The sequence below is a fragment of the Mesoplodon densirostris genome, chromosome 1, assembly GCF_025265405.1.
Source record: "Mesoplodon densirostris isolate mMesDen1 chromosome 1, mMesDen1 primary haplotype, whole genome shotgun sequence".
In the NCBI taxonomy this organism is placed as follows: Eukaryota; Metazoa; Chordata; class Mammalia; order Artiodactyla; family Ziphiidae; genus Mesoplodon; species Mesoplodon densirostris.
In genome coordinates, this window is record NC_082661.1 from 234,995,871 (window position 1) to 235,009,867 (window position 13,997).

Genomic DNA, 13,997 nt, shown 5'->3' on the forward strand with positions numbered 1-13,997 from the left:
CCCTGTTGGAACTCAGGGAAGGTCATGGAGGCTGAATGAAGCCTATTTCCTGTAATCAAGAAATGAGGGACACAGAAAGGCTTCTGAGCCCAGGAGCCCCACAGGGTCCTGCTCAGTTTCAGAACCAGAAGCAGAAAAGGTTCACATGCACATCAAAGAGCAGGGGCTAAGAGAGGCTCAGGGAAACCCTGAGTTAGCAGAAAGAAAAGGTACAGAATCTACGAGGTATAGGCCCTCCTGGCCACAGGCTGTGGGAGTTCATGGTAAAGGCAGGAATAATAGAAGCCAGGGCGGGGGGGGGGGGGGGGTTTGCCAGGAAGGGCAAAGGATCCAGGAACTCCTAAGGAAGCAGCGAGAGAACCCAGCCCGAAGAGCTGTGCTGGGTCCTTCCATGTCCTGTGCTGTCTTCCAATCTCTGCAAGCCCTGGCTGTGTGGCTGGGCCTGTGCTCCTGGGAGGTCCTGTCTTTTTAATTCCCACCAGCATCCTTCCCTGGCCATCCTGGGAGGTCACTTTTCGGCATCTCTGTTCCTTGCATCAACGAACACAGTGGAACTGTGGAAGTTGAAAGGTCTGGAACTTGGTCCAACCACCATGGAAGGGTGAAAAGAGTTTTGTTCAAATGAAAAAGGAAATCAGAGTTAAATATTAATTGACTACAGCTTACATTTAGTTTAAACTATATTGAATTGGTACCTCTATGTTTATTTTGTACCAAAATGCTATATCATGTTTATTGACTTGAGTTGATATGAAAATGTTATTAACAGGAGTCAAATCCTGTGCTGTGAATACACTTTCCCACTCCAATATCCTTTGACCCCCTGGTTTCCTTCCTAGAGGTGAAGTTTGAGTGTATAAGGGAGCTGGGGTCACCAGTAAAGCAGAGAGCAGAAAGGCATGTTTTATTCTAAAACTGTAAGGGAAACCTTCTTGCTATTCACAACAATACAGTTTGTCTTTCTTACTCTCTGCATGTAGTGAAATGCCAAACACATATCTGGTGCTTTTAAATGCACATTGAGTGATAATGTTTAAAATGGAAGGGCCTTCAAATAGAAGTTCTTCCTTCTGTGTGAAGTTAGGTTGGGGAAGGACAGGCTCTGGGTTACTGTCCTAAACAGCACAGCCTTATCCCATTACTGGCTCTTTTTCCTTGGCAGAGGGCGTGCCTTGATCCTCGGCCACCGCTGAGCTCGGCCTGGCTACATCACCCCTAGTTTTCCCGAGAAGGGAGAGCATGCGGGTCCAGGCGGAAAGGGGAGAGGTGTGCCTGCGCAACCAGGAGAGGAGACAGCCCCCTCCCTGGAGGAACCAGAGCCCAAGGCACAGGGGAGAACAGAGCAAGGGGTGACGCAGGAGGAGTTAGAGAGAACGTGGAGCTGGGCAGGGTCGCTTTTGTATGCATTCATTCATTCATTCATTCAGCAAGAACTAAAAGGCATCGTCTCTGTTCTCGAGTTGTTAAAAGCCAGGAGTCTGGCCATCAGGCTGATCTATACGAGGTGACAGAGAGGAAGAGTCTGGCTTCACAAAATGGACTGAGGATTGTGTGATGTGATGAACCCCCCTCCCCCAGCGGGCTTGCTGTTTTCATGAACAGGCTTCAGCATCTCTGACAGGAACAGGTTAGGGAGAGGTGACTGGCAAACAACAACAACAAATAGGTACCAGGGATCCTGGGCAGAATGTCAGTTACCATTAGAAGTATTAGCTAAAAGCTATCTTTTATTGAGTGCTTACTATGTGCTAGCCACTGTGCCAGTCCTCACAACCACTCTTTGAGGTAAGGATTTTACAGGAGAGGCACCCTGAGCCGAGGGAGGTGAAGCTACAAGTCAGTGGCACACAGCCTGCAAATGCTCGGGCAGGAGCCAACCAGGTCAGGCAGGCTCCTGTGGATCTCCAGGGTCCACAGGCATCCAGAAGCACAGCTGGTTCTGGTCCCCACTTGTCTGGTGGAAACAACTACAATTTGAATGTGCTATTCTCACAGAGCCTGGGATCAAGGGCAGCTGCAATTGGACTGGATGGGACGGATGGGACAGTTCTCTGAGGTCTTGCCTCCCACCAACAGTCTGTGCGAGATGTTCTGGATGTGCTGGCGTTGAACTAAGTTCAGCGGATCAAGGCAAAACAGGGGGAATGATGGGCTTCCCTGGTGGCACAGTGGTTGAGAGTCCGCCTGCCGATGCAGGGGACACGGGTTCGTGCCCCGGTCCGGGAGGATCCCACATGCCACAGAGCGGCTGGGCCCGTGAGCCATGGTCGCTGAGCCTGTGCATCCGGAGCCTGTGCTCCGCAACGGGAGAGGCCACAGCAGTGAGAAGCCTGCGTACCACACACACAAAAAAAAAAAAAAAAAAAAAAAACCAACAACACGGGGGAATGAGGTGGAGCCTAAAACAAGGAAGGCTGTTCTAGCTTCGTGGGATTCAGAGGCTGCCTTTCAATAGTTACATTCCTGAAATGAAAGGTCAAAGTGACCAAAAAGGCTGGGGAAATAAGGATGCACCTTACTGAATGGTGCACGGTCAAGTGGCCGAAAATTAAAGGGCTCACTGTTAATTACACAAGGGAGCAACCCGCACTGGTAGCACAAAGAAGCACGAGGATGACGCCCTTGGAGACGAGGGACACGAGTCTTAGAGAGAGACCTGTATGGATGCAGTTGGTTTTCCCTCTAGTGATGCCCATCGTCACTGAGCCTTTCTTCTTCCCTCCTATATTCTGTTCCATAGGGATATTTTACGGAATGCCCACTGTGAAGAAATAGGCTCATTTAAATAAAATTTAACATTAATGTGATCATCGATCTTTAAACTGAAAACTAAGGGGCCAATTTGTCTTGGTCTTCATGTCAGCATTCAGATGCTCATTTATTTCTGTGCCTTTTCATTCTCCTTCCCTCAAAGTCCTCCACACCCCTCTGTGCTACGATTTCTTATTTGCCGTTCCTGCATCCGAGGTGTGTTCATCCTTTCTGTGACAGGCTCCACTGAGGGTGTGGCAAAGTGACTCCAGCTCAGATCTCCTTTCCTGATGGTCCAAGAGTTTAGAACAGGATTCAGACAGAATGTCGTGGGAGTTGAGCAAAGGGAGCAGGCCTTCCCACTGGGGAGAGTCAGGGAGGGCTTCCTGGAGGGGGTGCTGGTTATGAAGGGGATTCTCCAGGGCAAGAAAAGAAAATGTAAGGGCGGGAGGAGAGGGATGGGGGGAGAGTGGGGAACTGGGAGGCGGGGAGACGGGAGCAAGAGTCCAGGGAAGGATGAGTTAGTTCTGCAAAGATGAGCCTATTAAAGGAGCCATTTGCTCTGGCCATTGTATTCTGACTATGCACTTGGGCCCCTGGGGACAGAGGGGTCAGCAAGGTCTTTCTACCAAGTCTTCCCCAAATGGAGCTCCGACAAAATGCTTTTTGCTTTCAGACACTCCTAGTCACATCCACGTGTGTGTCTTCTAAGCAATGGCTCTAAGCAATTAGCAGACACCAGAATCGCAGACTGCTGGGACAGGACGTCTGATTTTCAGACTCAGTAGGTCTGGGGGAAACCGTGATTTCCACTTCTGACAAGTTGATGCTAGTCTGGGACCACACTTTGAGAAACACTGCTCTAAAGTCTTCTTAAAGAGATTAAAGGACCAATAAAGCATCTGAGTAAAAACTACCTTTGTTTTATCAGGATAACAACTTCATTATTCTTTTTTTTTAATTTTTTGGCTGCGCCACATAGCATGGGGGATCTTAGTTCTCCAACCACGGCTCGAACCTGCACCCCCTGCAGTGGAAGCGTGGAGTCTTAACCACTGGACCGCCAGGGAAGTCCCTAACAACTTTATTATTCTTTTTAAAGAAATCTCATCAAATTGGATGAGCCAACTGAAGTTCCAGAAGTCCCCCTTTCCAAAATTCTCTGGCTTCAAATGACCAAGTTGGACCCAGAGCTCGTCTACTAAGTAGAGAATACCTATTGGCAGGAGCCTTTGAGCCACAGGGGTCAGGAGACGGGGTGCCCTGGGATACAGCAGTTCTCAGCAGCTGCTATAGCAGGGACATCCCCATCCGTCCTCAGGGCATCATCAGTAAACTTGCACTTAAACACCTCCGGCACCCAGGAGGCCAGAGCAAGGGGCACCAAAGAAGATACCAGAACCAGTGTTGCATCTGGGCTGCCAGCCTGCACTGGGTCCTGAGCGAGGCCAGTAGAGGCCCCCTAAGCTTGTCTGAAAACCGCCCTGCCTGCTGCCTGCCAAGGGGGGACCCCTCCTCTCGGCTACCCTGTTCTCTGCTCTTGTCCGCACCTCATTCTTCCAGGGATAGCTCAGCCTCGGGGACTACCCAGCTTGGAACTGATTTTCCATTTATGATTGTTAAAGAAAATAAAGAATCTCTTTCACAATAACCTTCTGGAAGCTTAGAAAGCAGGGGACATCTGACAGGTCATATTGGTATAGCAGAAAATCTCTGAAATGTATGTTAAGATGGTCATTTCCTTCATGTTTATCACAGAGAATGTTCTCTAAAGAGTCATGTTCTCTCTCCAATAAGCTCATGAGTCTGCTGCACACATTTTATTCAGAGCAAATGGGTAAAGGATGGGGAGGGGAGGACTCGGGAAGAAATTTCCTTTAGAAAAAAATCACATTTTGAAAAGATGATATGTATATGCCAAGGAAAACCACTAAGTATGTGGATTATCGTATTAGTCGTCCTTATCTCTGGTGGTGGAATTATGTGCGGTTTTTATTTATTTATGGCTCTTGTGCTTGTGTGTATTTTGCAGTCAGTAAAAAAAAAAAAAAAAAAAAGCATGTGTTTTTAAAATCAGTCTTAGGTCCCAATGCCTTTGGGGTGTGGTGTGTGTAATAGCCCAAACCCACAGGCAAATGGTGATGAGAAAAAAAGGTTCAAATAGGAAAAGAGGGGCTGCCGGCCAGGAGAAATGAGTGTCGGTACATTGCTCAGATGAACGACAAAATGTGTACAATTTTACTTCTGAAGTGAGAACTGGCCTCTAGTCCAGGAAAGGCAGGCGCAGAGTGTGAAGCTGGGGGGCCGGGCGCGGTAGGCCGGAGACGCCCTCTGCCCCACAGGCTGCCCTCTCCTCCTCTGGGAAGGACTGGGGCTTTTTTTCCTTTTATTTCTCTCTTCCTCTTCTTCGGTCCTCTCCAGGCCTCTCTGTAAGGAGGAACTGCCCCTGAGGCTGATACATCCTGTAAAGTCTCCCCACCTTCGTGTCCTGCCCTTTCCTCTTGGGCTCTTCCCTTGCATGTCCCAGGCCTGGCTCCAGACCCCTGGGAGACGATGCTCTTACCTGACTCACCTTCTCAGCCCACAGGTGCCCCTCACCACAGGCTTCAGGGTAGGGTAGGGCTCATCTTCCTCTTTGTATTTGTAGTTGGAGTCCTTTGGGGACCTTTCCTAATTCTTGGACTAGAGATAACCTATACAAGTCCATGACGGCCAATTAACAATAAAATGAAGGCACATTAGAACAATGAGATCCTATCTCCTACCTATCAACTGGCAAAGATTTTTTTAAATTTTATTTTATTGAGGTATAGTTGATTGGTAAAAATTTTTAAATGACCATGTGTGGACTCAAGGGCATCCATCCTCTCATGTGTGTGTATTGGGCATGTAAACTAATGCAATGTTCCTGGAAGGCAATTGGCAATGGTATATAAAGATTGAAGACCACATCGTACCACCTGACCTAGCAATTCCATTTCTGGTAATTAATCATAAGAAAATAATCAGAGATAGACATGAACAATTATACACAAGATGTTCATCATAGTATTATTTATAATTATTTTTAAAAGGGACAAAAATAGGGGGCTGGTTAATTAAATGGATAACAAATGCATACAATGGAATACTATGTAGCGATCATAAATCATGTTGCAGAAGTATGTTTGATGACATAGGAAATAGTTCGTGGTAAATTGTCAAAATACTGAGGAGTACAGTCAGCCTGCCATGACCACAGCCCTCTCCTGAATAAGTTGTCATCAGCCATCAGCAGCCACGTGCGTTTGTGATATGTGACACTTCCTGCCTCCTCCACTACCCTGGTCCAGGGGTCTGTGGTCTAGAAAACTAAGACAAAAATCAGCTTTCTCCTAGTTGGCTTTTTAAAAAAAATTGTTGGTGAAAGAAAACCCAAACCAAACAGGCCTAGGAACAAAAGATATTTAATTGGCAAGTAACACAAGTCAGGGCTGGATTCAGCTGAGAAACCATCAGTGGTTCACCTGGTTTCTTTCTAGGGAAGTTATTTTCTCTCCCCCCATTTTTCCTTATGAATGGCCTCTGAGTTGATCGTTGATGGGGATAATTGCCATTTTCTAATCTCTGCTGGGAGGTTGCTGAGTCATCCCTTATTTCATTGCCCCTTAGATGGAGCAGGACGCAGATGCTTTCTTCTCTGCCCTTTGGGGGAGCCGATGGCACCGTTAAGCTTATTTTCACTTTATGGCTGCAGGAGTTTTGTCTTTACCTCATCTCTTCCAGAGGAGGAGAGAGAAAGTCTTTGGGAGCTTTTGTGCAAGTTCTGGGATCAGTGCCCTCATTTGCCCCAGTTCTATCACATGACCATCCCTGACCCAATCACTGAGTTCAAGGGGATGGGAAGGGATGCCCCAGTTGTCTAGAGCCAGGTTGCCAGGGGTAAAAGGAAGAATCCATGTGGAAAAGGAGTCCACCAAACACATATTACATAAAGAAAAAATAGTCAAATGAATATGGAAAATGTTAAATAAAGTTACTCAGATTTCTTCTCAGCCTTTAATAGGCTAATGTGCTCTGTAAACCACCAAGAAAGAGGTAGGAAGAGGGAGTATATCATATGTAGTGTTTCACACACAGCACATTTGGAAAATGCTAGAGTAGGGTGACCATGCAGCCCAGTCTGCCCAGCGTAGTCTTGGTTTATACCTGTTACTCCAGCTCAATTACGATCCGCCCTCATGTTCACTCTCAAGAGTGTCCCAACTCGAATGACAAATCATATGGTCACCTCCAGTGACCTGGATGGAGGATTCCATGTTGTTTCATGTTGAATTGTGAAACACCAGTCAGATCTTCTCTTGGAGGGTTGTGAATTTGCGACTTAGGAAAAGAGAGACATTAGGAAGAAATCCAAACAGAAGCAGAAGCAGAAGCAGTAGTGGCAGAAACAGAGGGAGGCTGAATCCCGAGTCTGGTGGGTCACAAGAGGAGAAGTAGCATGGGTGTGCTTTTCTAAGAATGACAAGAACAGGAGGGTGGGGACGTGTGAGGGAGACCGGCACTTCACATGCCCTGACTCCCCTGACAGTTGGGCTCCTGGGATGCCATCCTGGGCCACTTACTCCCTAGGATGCTTGCACAATTCTCATCCCCAGAGCTTATCTGAGCACATCTGCACAGCCCATGATGGCCTTTCTTGGTGTGGTTCTCAACTCTGGCTGCACATCAGAATCACCCTCTACCCCCACCCCCAAGGTTTTTTTTGGTTTTTTTTTTTTTGGTACACGGGCCTCTCACTGTTGTGGCCTCTCCCGTTGCGGAGCACAGGCTCCAGACGCGCAGGCTTAGCGGCCACGGCTCACAGGCCCAGCCACTCCGCGGCATGTGGGATCTTCCCAGACCAGGGCACGAACCTGTGTCCCCTGCATCAGCAGGCGGACTCTCAACCACTGCGCCACCAGGGAAGCCTTGAGGTTTTTGATTTACAAGAAAAAATGTTTCAAATATCAAAAATTTTGAAATCAGGTTGTGAAAATCTGGTTTGCTCTAGAGGATGAGATTCTAGCATGTTTTAATATATTCTCTTTTGTTGTTGTTGTATTTTCCAAAACTTCTGCAATGAACAAATATAGTTTTTTGTAACAAGAAAATAATAGTTATTAAAAAACAAGGAAGTAGAAATAAACCCTTACATTTATGGTCAGTTGATCATCAATAAGAGCGGCAAGATAATTCAATAGGGGAAAGAATAGTCCTTTCAATGAAGGATGCCGGGGCAACTGGATATCCACATGCAAAAGAATGAAGTTGGATCCCTACCTCACACCATACACAAAAATGCATTTAACTTAAAATGGATCATAGACCTAAATGTAAGACATAAAACTATAAAACTCTTAGTAGAACACATAAGCATAACTCTTCATGACCTTGGGTTAAGCAATGATTTCTTAGATACAATACATATAGCACAAGAGATTAAATAACTAAATAAATAAATAGGACTTCATCAAAATTTAAAACTTTTGTGCTTTAAAGGACACCATTTAAAAAGTGAAAAGACAACCCATGGTATTGGAGAAAACTTTTGCAAATTGTATGTCTGATAAGGGACTCATATCCAGACTATATAAAGAACTCATCACTCATCAATAAAAAGACAATACAATTTTTAATGGGTAAAGGATTTGAATAGACATTTCTATAAAGAAGATGAACAAATATCTAATAAGCACATGAAAATGTGCTCAACATCTGGTATGATGGATATGTAATTAGCTTGACCGTGGTCATTATTTTACCATGTATACATAAATTAAAACATCAAGTTGTACACGTTACATATATATAATTTTTATTTGTCAATTATACCATGATAAAGCTGGGGAAAAAAGGTATTCAACATTAATATTTACTAAAGAAATGCAAATAAATCAGAATCACAATATGATTCATATCCACTAGGATGGGTAAAATAAAAAAAGACAGACAATAACAAGTGTTGGTGAGGAGAAATTGGGACCCTAATACATTCCTGGTGGGATGAGAAAACAACGAAGCCACTTTAGAAAACAGTTTGGCAGTTTCTCAAAAAGTTAAACATAGACTTACCACATGACCAAGTAATTACATTCTTAGGTATATACACAAGAGAAATGAAAACATATGTTCACACATAACTTGCACTTGAATGCTCATAGTAACATTATTCACAGTAGCCCAAAAGTGGGAACTACCCAAACATCCATCTACTGATGGATGGATACACAAAATATGGTATATCTCCGTAAGATGAGATAATATTCAGCCATAAAAAAGAATGGAGGGGACTTCCATGGTGGTACACTGGGTAAGACACCATGCTCCCAATGTAGGGAGACCTGGTTTGATCCCTGGTCAGGGAACTCGATCCCTTATGCATGCCTCAACTAAGAGTTCACATGCCACAACTAAAGAGCCCATGTGCTGCAACTAAAAAGCTGGCGAGCCACAAGTAAGGAGCCCACATGTTGCAACTAAGACCTGGTGCACAAAAAATTAATTAATTAATTAATTAAAAAAAATTTTTTCCACACTAATAAATTATTAATTTACTTTTATTAAATTGACTTTAAACCTCCATCTAATGTGTGTCTCTACCTTCAACACCACACAAGATTACCAACACCATTTCTCAAATAAACTAAATTTACAGCTTCCTACATTTAGAGGTAAAGGTATACACATTTCCAGTTAGTCTGATAGGATTTACATGTGTTACTCTGTAAGTAATGACATTTTCTATTGAAAATTTTTTTGAATTTATTTTATTTATCTTTTATACAGCAGGTTGTTATCAGTTATCTATTTTATACATATTAGCGTATATGTGTCAATCCCAATCTCCCAATTCATCACATCACCACCCCCCACCCCCCGCCGCTTTCCCCCCTTGTATCCATATGTTTGTTCTCTGCATCTGTGTCTCTATTTCTGCCCTGCAAACCAGTTCATCTGTACCATTTTTCTAGGTTCCACATATATGCATTAATATATGATATTCATTTTTCTCTTTCTGACTTACTTCACTCTGTATGACAGTCTCTAGATCCATCCACATCTCTACAAATGACCAAATTTCGATCCTTTTTATGGCTGAGTAATATTCCATTGCATATATATACTACATCTTCTTTATCCATTCATCTGTTGATGGGCATTTAGGTTGCTTCCATGACCTGGCTATTGTAAATAGTGCTGCCATGAACATTGGGAGTCCATATGTCTTTTTAAATTATGGTTTTCTCAGGGTATATGCCCAGTAGTGGGATTGCTGGGTCATATGGTAGTTCTACTTTTGTTTTTTAAGGGACCTCCATAATGTTCACCACAGTGGCTGTATCAATTTACATTCTGACCAACAGTGCAAGAGGGTCCCCTTTTCTCCACACCCTCTTCAGCATTTGATGTTGGTAGATTTTCTGATGATGCCCATTCTAACTGGTGTGAGGTGATACCTCACTGTAGTTTTGATTTGCATTTCTCTAATAATTAGTGATGTTGAGCAACTTTTCATGTGCTTCTTGGCCATCTGTATGTCTTCTTTGGAGAAATGTCTGTTTAGGTCTTCTGCCCATTTTTGGATTGGGTTGTTTGTTTTTTTAATATTGAGCTGCATGAGCTGTTTATATATTTTGGAGATTAATCCTTTGTCTGTTGATTTGTTTGCAAATATTTTCTCCCATTCTGAGGGTCATCTCTTCATCTTGTTTGTAGTGTCCTTTGCTTTGCAAAAGCTTTTAAGTTTCATTAGGTCCCATTTGTTTACTTTTGTTTTTATTTCCATTACTCTAGGAGGTGGATCAAAAAAGATCTCGCTGTGATTTATGTCAAAGAGTGTTCTCCCTATGTTTTCCTCTAAGAGTTTTATAGTGTCCAGTCTTACATTTAAGTCTTTAATCCATTTTGAGTTTATTTTTGTGTATGGTGTTAGGGAGTGTTCTAATTTCATTCTTCTACATGTAGCTGTCCAGTTTTCCCAGCACCACTTATTGAAGAGACTGTCTTTTCTCCATTGTTTATCCTTGCCTCCTTTGTCATAGATTAGTTGACTATAAGTGTGTGGGTTTATCTCTGGGCTTTCTATCCTGTTCCATTGATCTATATTTCTGTTTTTGTGTCAGTACCATATTGTCTTGATTACTGTAGCTTTGTAGTATAGTCTGAAGTCAGGGAGTCTGATTCCTCCAGCTCCGTTTTTTTCCCTCAAGACTGCTTTGGCTATTCGGGGTCTTTTGTGTCTCCATACAAATTTTAAGATTTTTTGTTCTAGTTCTGTAAAAAGTGCCACTGGTAATTTGATAGGGATTGCATCGAATCTGTAGATTGCTTTGGGTAGTATAGTCATTTTCACAATGTTGATTCCTCCAATCCAAGAACATGGTATATCTCTCCATCTGTTTGTGTCATCTTTGATTTCTTTCATCAGTGTCTTATAGTTTTCTGCATACAGGTCTTTTACCTCCTTAGGTAGGTTTATTCCTAGGTATTTTATTCTTTTTGTTACAAAGGTGAATGGGATTGTTTCCTTAAGTTCTCTTTCTGATCTTTTGTTGTTAGTGTATAGGAATGCCAGAGATTTCTGTGCATTAATTTTGTATCCTGCTACTTTACCAAATTCATTGATTAGCGCTAGTAGTTTTCTGGTGGCATCTTTAGGATTCTCTATGTATAGTATCATGTCATCTGCAAACAGTGACAGTTTTACTTCTTCTTTTCCAATTTGTATTCCTTTTATTTCTTTTTCTTCTCTGATTGCCATGGCCAGGACTTCCAAAATTATGTTGAATAATAGTGGTGAGAGTGCACATCCTTGTCTTGTTCCTGATCTTAGAGGAAATGCTTTCAGTGTTTCACCACTGAAAATGATGTTTGCTGTGGGTTTGTCATATATGGCCTTTATTACATTGATGTAGGTTCCCTCTGTGCCCACTTTCTGGAGAGTTTTTATCATAAATGGGTGTTGAATTTTGTCAAAAGCTTTTACTGCATCTATTGAGATGATCATATGGTTTTTATTCTTCAATTTGTTAATATGGTGTATCACATTGATTGATTTGTGTATATTGAAGAATCCTTGCATCCCTGGGATAAATCCCACTTGATCATGGTGTATGATCCTTTTACTGTGGTGTTGGATTCTGTTTGCTAGTATTTCGTTGAGGATTTTTGCATCTATATTCATCAGTGATATTGGTCTGTAATTTTCTTTTTTTGTAGTATCTTTGTCTGGTTTTGGTATCAGGGTGATGGTGGCCTCATAGAATGAGTTTGTGAGTGTTCCTTCCTCTGCAATTTTTTGGAATAGTTTGAGAAGGATAGGTGTTAGCTCTTCTCTAAATGTTTGATAGAATTCACCGGTGAAGCCATCTGGTCCTGGGCTTTTGTTTGTTGAAAGATTTTTTATCACAATTTCCATTTCATTACTTGTGATTGGTCTGTTCATATTTTCTACTTCTTCCTGGTTCAGTCTTGGAAGGTTATACCTTTCTAAGAATTTGTCCATTTCTTCCAGGTTGTCCATTTTATTGGCATAGAGTTGCTTGTAGTAGTCTCTTTTGATGCTTTGTATTTCTGTGGTGTCCATTGTAACTTCCCCTTTTTCATTTCTAATTTTATTGATTTGGGTTCTCTCCCTCTTTTTCTTGATGAGTCTGGGTAAAGGTTTATCCATTTTGTTTATCTTCTCAAAGAACCAGTGTTTAGTTTTATTGATCTTTGCTATTGTTTACTTTGTTTCTATTTCATTTATTTCTGCTCTGATCTTTATGATTTCTTTCCTTCTACTAACTTTGGGTTTTGTTTGTTCTTCTTTCTTTAGTTCCTTTAGGTGTAAGGTTAGATGGTTTATTTGAGATTTTTCTTGTTTCTTGAGGTAGGCTTTTATTGCTATAAGCTTCTCTCAGAACTGCTTTTGCTGCATCCCATAGGTTTTGGATCATTGTGTTTTCATTGTAACTTGGCTCCAGGTATTTTTTGATTTCTTCTTTGATTTCTTCAGTGATCTCTTGCTTATTTAGTAACATATTGTTAGCCTCCATGTGTTTGTGTTTTTTACGTTTTTTTCCCTGTAACTGATTTTTAATCTCATAGCAGTGTGGTTGAAAAAGATGCTTCATATGATTTCAATTTTCTTAAATTTACTGAGGCTTGATTTGTGACCCAGGATGTGATCTATCCTAGAGAATGTTCCGTGTGCACTTGGGAAGAAAGTGTCATCTGATGTTTTTGGATGGAATGTCCTATAAATATCAATTAAATCTATCTGGTCTATTGTGTCATATAAAGCTTTTTTTCCTTATTAATTTTCTGTCTGGATGATGTGTCCATTGGTGTAAGTGAGGTGTTAAAGTCCCTCACTATTATTGTGTTACTGTCGATTTCCTCTTTTATAGCTGTTAGCAGTTGCCTTATGTATTGAGATGCCCCTATGTTGGGTGCATATATATTTATAATTGTTATGTCTTCTTCTTGGCTTGATCCTTTGATCATTATGTAGTGTCCTTCTTTGCCTCTTGCAACATTCTTTATTTTAAAGTCTATTTTATCTGATATGAGAATTGCTACTCCAGCTTTCTTTTGATTTTCATTTGCATGGAATACCTTTTTCCATCCCCTCACTTTCAGTTTGTATGTGTCCCTAGGTCTGAAGTGGGTCTCTTGTAAACAGCATATATACAGGTCTTGTTTTTGTATCCATTCAGCGAGCCTGTGTCATTTGGTTGGAGTGTTTAATCCATTCACGTTTAAGGTAATTATCAATATGTATGTTCCTATTACCATTTTCTTAATTGTTATGGGTTTGTTTTTGTAGGTCCTTTTCTTCTCTTGTGTTTCCCACTTAGAGAAGTTTAGCATTTGTTGTTGAGCTGGTTTTGTGGTACTGAATTCTCTTAGCTTTTGCTTGTCTGTAAAGCTTTTGATTTCTCTGTCGAATCTGAATGAGATCCTTGCCAGGTTGAGTAACTTGGTTGTAGGTTCTTCCCTTTCATCACTTTAAATATATCATGCCACTCCCTTCTGGCTTGTACAGTTTCTGCTGAGAAATCAGTTGTTAACCTTATGGGAGTTCCCTTGTATGTTATTTGTCATTTTTCCCTTGTTGGTTTCAATAATTTTTCTTTGTCTTTAATTTTTGTCAATTTGATTACTATGTGTCTCAACGTGTTTCTCCTTGGGTTTATCCTGCTTGGAGCTCTCTGTGCTTCCTGTCTTGGGTGGCTATT